Raw genomic sequence first — 7,873 nt, 5'->3', positions numbered from 1 at the left:
CCTTCTTTTTTTAAAAAACACACATCACAATCGACCTGTTGGACACATGCCTGATCTAGTCCAACCCCCTGCAACCGTCCCTGGGTGGACTCGAACCACCAACCTTCTGGTTAATAGCTCCACCAAATGCGCCACTGGGGGACTTGAAGTACAAATTAGGAACAGCCATCACAGCATACTCATTGCACTTCAGTATTTTGCTCTATCCGATCCAGCTCCTCTTACACATTACACAGTTAGCCCTATGCATGTAAATGGGGAAGAGGGGTTGGTGATTGTGGCAACAGTCCTCCATACCTTCTGCATGCCCAGCTCCACACAGTCGGACATTCTGCATTGTTGCCTATACACATAGGTGGGAACTGAATGAGTGATACAGTGCACAAATGGGTTTACATACCTCAGGAAATATACACTTCCTGTTCCTGCATGGTGTGTGTTATGGTACACATACTTGATTTACCTTATATCACAAACCCATATCTTCCTAGTTCAGGCAAGGGGATTTTTTCTTCTTCTGTCCACTCCTTCAGGGCTTGTTTTCTCTCTATCCTGGAGCGAAGCTGAGGTATGTGTGTGAAGGCCATCGGTATTTGGTGGCTTGAAGGTCAGAGCACACTAGGCTCAGCACAAAAGCTAGCTGTTCACTTAAATTATATGGGGAGGAGAGATGGCTGAGGGGAAAACACACAAAGAGAGAACATTGCCTCTGTTTTTCAGGCAATTTGCCCCCAAATATAAAAACCTGCCTGGCTGGGATTTTTGTGGCCAGTTGCCAACCCTATATAGACTACACTCTATTGTTAAATCTGGACTTTCTGCCTTTCCATGTGAGTTAATTGGTATTCATATATATTTATTCATTGTCGAGCATGGTCTCAAACCAAGAACAAGAGAATGGCAATAAGGCCCAATTTCAATTAACTAATTAGGTGACTCATCCTGCTCATAAATGAACATTATTGACGCCCTTGTAGTGATTGTTGAACCACTGTAAATTAATTATCTTGTTGGAATTTCTTTTGGTTATAATCTGCTGCTATCAGGCATTATTAAGAGCAAATGTGATGCACAGTAGGAAATCTTTGTAGATATCAAATGAGCATGGTCATCTTAGAGATCTCCAATTAGGCAGGCTATTGTATGGGAAATACGTTTTGTCTTTGCTCTGATGTGATAAACTAATCACAAATTACCCATACTAGTGAGAATCATATGTGCCTGTGCTACAAAACCATTGCAGAATTTAAAAACTATTAATTAAAAATTAAAATGTGCTTCTTCCATTTGTTTTGGGTTTCCCAATAATTTCAGAGAAGATAATTGATTTAATAAACTATGGATCTAGATTAAATGGAGTTCAACAAGACTTTTGCAATCATAGCCATGTCTGCTCAGAGGTCAAGCTATTTACTCTGAGATGAGTGGGGTTACGATTGCAGCTTTAGTCTGGATCTAACCTATGGTCAGTGGCGGAGGAAGGGGGCAGGGGGGGTGATCCGCCCCGGGTGCCATCTCTGTGGGGGGCGACAAGAAGGCACCCTGCGGGGGGCTTGCCCCACTACGCCCAGGCATAGTGGCATGAGCCGCTGCCATTGCGCCACCGCAGCGGCATGCGGACGATCCTCCGCTCACGGCTCCACCCTCCGCCGCCACCCATACGGTGCTCAAGTGGCGCCATCGGCAAACCGCCTGGCGCTGCATGCTTATGCACCGTACATACACCGCATGTGCCCTGCGGCTATGTACATGCATGCACGGTGGTGCTTGAGCGCCATACGGACGGTGGCAGGATGCTGCGGCGACGAGCAGAGGATCCCTCCGCCACCGCTGCAACCCCAAGCAGAGGATCCCACCGCCGTCAGTACGGTGCTCGAGCAGCACCCTTGGCAAACCGCCCGGTGGCGCATGTGTGGCACCGCTCAAGTGCTGTACGGATGGCGGTGGGATCCCTCCATTACATAGCGGTGCACGCTTGTGCCGCCGGGCAGTTTGCCCCCCCCACACCTGTTGCCAGTTCTCCTTCCTTCGCCCCTGCCTATGGTCCTTTCCATTGGCTTCTGCTTTCTGAGCTACAGTGGTACCTCTACTTACGAATAACTCTACTTACGAATGTTTCTACTTACGAATGGAGCTCCGCCCGCCATCTTGGATGCTGTTCAGATAGGATTTTTTCTACTTACGAATTTTTAGATAGGGCTGCTTCTACTTACGAATTTTTTCTCCCAATGCATTCCTATGGGATTCGACTTACAATTTTTTTCGACTTACAAATGTGTGTTCGGAACACATTAAATTTGTAAGTAGAGGTACCACTGTATATGTTTTATATCCCTAACCATAATTTTTGTTAATAAATTTTGTTAATACAACTGCCCTGCCCTGTCCAATAAAATGCATTTTACTCTAACTGCAGCTTCCAGATGAAGTGTGAGGTTAAGTAAGCCCCATACAGAGTGCACTGCAATAATCCAATATCTCAAAAGATGCACACCATCCATGTCTCATGCTTTTGTGCAACTCTCTCTCTCTCTCTCTCATGTGTTTTAAAAAGCAGCAAACGTAATCTCATGGTCAGCCTATTTAGCTGTTGCCTTTGGACTGGGAGTTTGCAGAACGACCCTGCTAAAACTAAAAATGTGTCAAACGTACCTTATTACTGATCATCTGGATAAGCCCTTCTGAGCCTGCCTTTCTTCCTTTTGAAACTGTTTACATTTTACTACAATCATAGTTTGCCTTATCACTGTCTCTGCAGGTGGGCAATCATCAGTGAGATGCACTGCGAATACACGTTGCCTGATGTACCTAAATGGAACCTGCACTTATAGCCAGACCTGTCAATAACCTTAGCACTATTATCGAAGATAGCTTCTCTCAAGATTAGTTTCTTTTCGTAAAGATTATTCAGTACCCTACGCGCAAACAACAGCAGACGTTATTGCTCTTTATTCCTCGCTTTTTCCTTCCATAGAGAAATGCCTCGTATTTATTATGGTGGCTTTTTTGTTTTCATTTATTTGTAAGAGCAACAAAGAATGGCCCAATCTTTCTCAACAACTGATGATAACAATAGTTAGCACTTTTTGATTTTCAAGCACTTCGTGTTCATAATCTAATTAATTTTCAGTGCAGCTCTGGAAAACAAGCGATGAACCACAATCTCTTTTTATAGGTGAGAGAATCTGAAGCTGTGGCTTTATCAATGACTGGAGTGTGGGACTAAGATACAAGCTCAAATCCCCACTCAGCCATGAAGCCCTCTGGGTGACCTTGGGCCAGTTACCTGGACATACCTACCTCATAGGATTGTTGTGATAGTAGGATAGGGGAGATGACTTGGAGAAAAGAAAGGATGTAAATTAAATAAATGCATAAACATACATTAGCATCAGTTCAAGAGTCATGCAATCTCGTTACAAAACATATATCACCTGTATTGGTCTCTACAGCCGCAGCAGGTGCTGTAACTCTCCAACGGTCAGTGGCGGAGGAAGCCGGAGCGGCAAACATAACGTGCACCCGGGGGCGGGGCGTCGCTACGTAGTGCGCATGTGCGGCATCGCTATGTACAACGCTCCGTATGTAGCGACGCTGCACATGCGCGCTACTAAGCGGTTTGCCAGTGCTAGCGCTCCAGCGCCATACAGATAGTGCCGGGATCCTCTGCTCACGGCTGCAGCCACAAACGGAGGATCTTCTACATGCGGCTGCAGCCGCGAGCAGAGGATCCCAGCACCGTACATATGGCGCTGGAGCAGCGCTGCCACCAAACGACTGCTTGCGCCGCCGAGGTCTCCTTGCCTCTGCGGCTCCGTCCAGCAGGAAGGAAGAAGCAAAGTGGGCGCCGGCCAAGCAGGTGAGTGAGCAAGCCAGCCGCCGCTACCGCACCGAGCGAGGCTTTTTACCAGGCTTGGCTTGGGAGTTGCGGGGGGCGCCGAGTGTCACCCCCTCCAGGGAGGCACCCAGGGCGCCCCCCCCAGCAATCCCCTTGCTACGCCAGTGCCAACGGTTTGACTTTACTCCCAATGGCACACTCTTCCATTGTCTCTCAAGACAGACAGGTGCCAATAGGAACATCAGGAGGAGAGGAGCAGCACCTTCTGTTCATCCAGAGGCCACTTCATGGAGGAGGAGGTGCCAAGAAGGCAGCAGATCTGGCCTCCACCGTAGCAGGTGATGCCTTCTTTGAAAGCTGAATCTGCTGCCCCTCTGGATCCTGCTGTTTGAGGCACTCGCCTCACCCTGCCTCATGGGTGGGCCAGCTCTGCCTTTTAATACCAATGAGAATACAACAATGGCACCAGAGGTGTGAGCTTCTCCAAGGTTGATTTTCTTTTGAACCACAAAAACTGCATCAGAACTTGCGTGGCAGCTGCACAGAACCCAATGCAGAAAATGCAGGCTGGATTCCATGCAGTACAGGTGACCTTATCCTGCAGTACCTTGCAATCTTGCTAGGGCTCATATATTTTTATTCGGTTGGAGTATTTCCTAGCAGGCACCGTTGAGTTTCCTTGAAAAACAGGTCTGCACATGCAAGGCAAGATGCATTACACTAATGCTTCCCTAATTCTTGGTGTTGCTGTTTTACCAGGCGTTATGATCCTTAATCAGTGGAATTGTGCAGCATGTAGATATTTAGTGAAAGTGCTTAATAAAAATCATTTAATTTTAAATTACAAGAGTGCACTTAACCCTAAAGATAGTAAAACCGATCGTTTGATACATTGTAACGGGGAAGGTAGAGGTTTAAAAATAAAGGCACCCTTCATTTGCTTCAAAGAGAACAGGACTTGTATCCCTTAGTAGTTAGTACAAATCATGTACTAATGCTTTGATTCCATGTGATAATAAAGTAATCTATTATGGGCTTTGAAAGCTGCACTTAAATCAGCTCAGTGAAAAGGAGGAGTACATTTTCTGAAATAAGAATCTAAAATGAAAGCTCATCTGCTTACGTATCTTATGTAGGGCTGAGCTGAAACTGTTTACCCATCTTTATAGTCACTTTCACCTTGTTTATTGATTTACCGGTAGTTTAGGGAACTACCTCAAACAAACAAACAAACAAACAAAGGGAACCACCAAATGTACATGTATTTTCATTCAATACTGCTCCATGACTGATAATCTAATTTAATAGCATTTATTCCTGCCATTTCTCCAAGGAATGCACATGGTTCTTTACTACTGGATCCTCATTGATAACCCAGGTAGGTTCAGGTTACAGGTAGGTAGCCGTGTTGGTCTGGATCGAAGTAAAATAAAAAAATTCCTTCAGTAGCACCTTAAAGACCAACTAAGTTTTTATTTTGGTATGAGCTTTCGTGTGCATGCACACTTCTTCAGATACAGTGAACAGGTAGGTTCAGTTGAGAGAAGAGGTGGCTCCCCCATGATCAATCACCCAGTGAGCTTCATGGCTGAGCAGGGATTCGAACTTGGGTCACCAGGGAAAGGGAAATAGAGTTGCCAAAAATTAGCTGCCCTCTTTTCAGCACCTCAACCCACCCAGAATGCTCATGTGAACACAAAGTAAGCTAAGGAAAGGAGAAGCAAACATGATCTAAGAAAAAGGTGCTCACTCCCTTTTTACAATTTACTACAATGCAAGTCATGGGCGTAGCCAGGATTTCTGTGGGGTGGGGGACGGAACCTCAGTTAACTGTGTATTTTTATTGATTTAGGGGGGCAGCTGTCCCTCCCTGTCCCCCCCGGCTACATCCATGATGCCTGTCCAAAAGCAAGACAACAGAACAGTTGGCTGGTGTTCATTGAGACTGGTAGGATAGCAGGCAGAGAGACCAGCAGTAAGTGACAGGTAAAACCAACTTATTCTAGTTTTGTTCTCATCTTCTTCCCTGCTCAATTCTACAAGGACAACACTGGAATTAAATAGGAACCTGCCACTCCCCCTGGACTGGCTGCAAGTTAGCAGGCAGGCAGGTGGGGGTTGACTAAGGGCAGGATGATGTGGGTGGGGCTTTGCCTAGTTGCATCAATGGACCAGTGCCCACTGCAGAAACACACACACACCTGAATGCACACAGAGCAAAACCCATTTGGCTCAAACAGGTGTACCCTCCCCCTCTGCAGCCACACACAGTCTCTTAAGTGGATTCCTTGACCTTCCAATGCAGTTTTCATAAAACAAGGTGAAACCCTATCTTAAATAATGGAGGTTGATGCAAAGGTCTTTCAGGGTCTTCAGAAATCTGGAAATTGGTTTAAAGCATGTGCGCAGTGGCACAAAAAGGGTGGGGAGACATAAATACATATGCACAGGTCTGACGAGAGTATAATTATCTTTGGAGAGCATTCTTGTTATCATATGAGATGCCACAATTCTGCTGGAGGGCTTGTAGCACTGTGGAAACTTGCGTGGTGGTTGTGGGGAGAGCACTGAAGCAAAACCAAGACCACCCATTTATTGACTGGGCATTTGCTGAAAATTTAGGCCCCTTTGTGTGGGGGGGAATAGATTTTCATCCTGAAAAGTGAGCAGGAGGGTTCAATCTTGCTGGGGGCTGCTTTGCAAATCAGAATCCTGCACATTGTCCTGCAGGGAACAAGCTGCGTGCAGGATTCTGATTTGCAAAGCAGCCCCCAGCAAGATTGAACCCTCCTGCTCACAGTGCGGTTGGTTGATGTAATTATATTTGTTAGTCACTTTTCTTACAGAGTAACCCATAGCAACAAACATTAAAACCCATTAAGAACAACAATAAAAAAACCTAAAAACACAGCTCTATGTGTAAAAGGCAGGACTTCAGTTCCCACCCTGCTAAAAGAAGCCACAATGCCACTTTTCAAATTAAGGACCAAAAGCCTGGGTAAAGAGAAAATTGTTTGCCTGGTGCTTGAAACTGGATAAAGATGGCGTCACACATGCCCGCTGGCAACCCACAAGCGGGAGCCACCACCGAAAAGACCAGTTCTCGTGTTGCCAGCCTCCAAACATCCTATGGATGTTCCTTCATAAAGAAGGAACTCAGATGGTGATCACAGGGTCTGGTTTGATTCATGTGAGGAGAGGCGGCCCTTGAGGTACTGGTGTCCTAAGTCGCGTAAGGCTTTGTAGGTCAAAACCAGTACTGTGATTTGAGCCCTACAGCTAATTGGGAGTCAGTGCAGTCATGCCAATATAGGTATATTCAGTCCATCCTGTCCCAGTCAACAATCGGGCCACTGAATTGGGCACCAGCTGCAATTTCCAAGCTGGCTTCAGCATAGCAGAAGTTAGGCCATCCCTATCCAGATAGGGGCACAGCTTGGCCACCAGTTGAAGCCAACAGAAAGAACTCTGTGCTATTAAGTCGACATGGATAGGATTTCACTGTTAGGATCGCATGCAGTTTGGCTGGGATCCTTCTGTTTTCAATGTATTATTTCACTCCTTCAGTAGTTTTACAGTTTTTCCCATCAACAAGAATAATTTACTCCTCAAAGCACCTAGATTTAAAATGAAATGGCCACTGTTTTTCTTCCTATAGTAAATTCATATTAAGCTATTCATTGTGTTGAAGAGTAGAACAGGAGCAATATTTGCTCTCAAGCAGCACCGCACATCCAGCCCTCTCTCACCGCCTCTCTTTTGCATTCCAGTCCTTCCAAACCAGAGTAGGCACTCCAGGGCCCACTCTCGTTGGTCCTCTCCCCAGAAATAAAAATGACAGCTCCTGTGAAGGAGGAAATGCTGCAGTGAGCTACATGTGAGAACAATGCCCAAACAAGTAGCTGAACCTTGAAGGGAATCGCTATTGAACTCAAATACAATAGCAGAGGCTAATTCAATTAGCAATTGATGCCTGATGCTTGAACAAAGTTAAACTGGTTTTTTTTTGTATGTGTGTGCAAGCAGGAAATGAAA

The sequence above is a fragment of the Zootoca vivipara genome, chromosome 1 (genome assembly GCF_963506605.1).
Source record: "Zootoca vivipara chromosome 1, rZooViv1.1, whole genome shotgun sequence".
Lineage (NCBI taxonomy): Eukaryota > Metazoa > Chordata > Lepidosauria > Squamata > Lacertidae > Zootoca > Zootoca vivipara.
Note: the sequence above shows the minus strand (reverse complement) of the source record.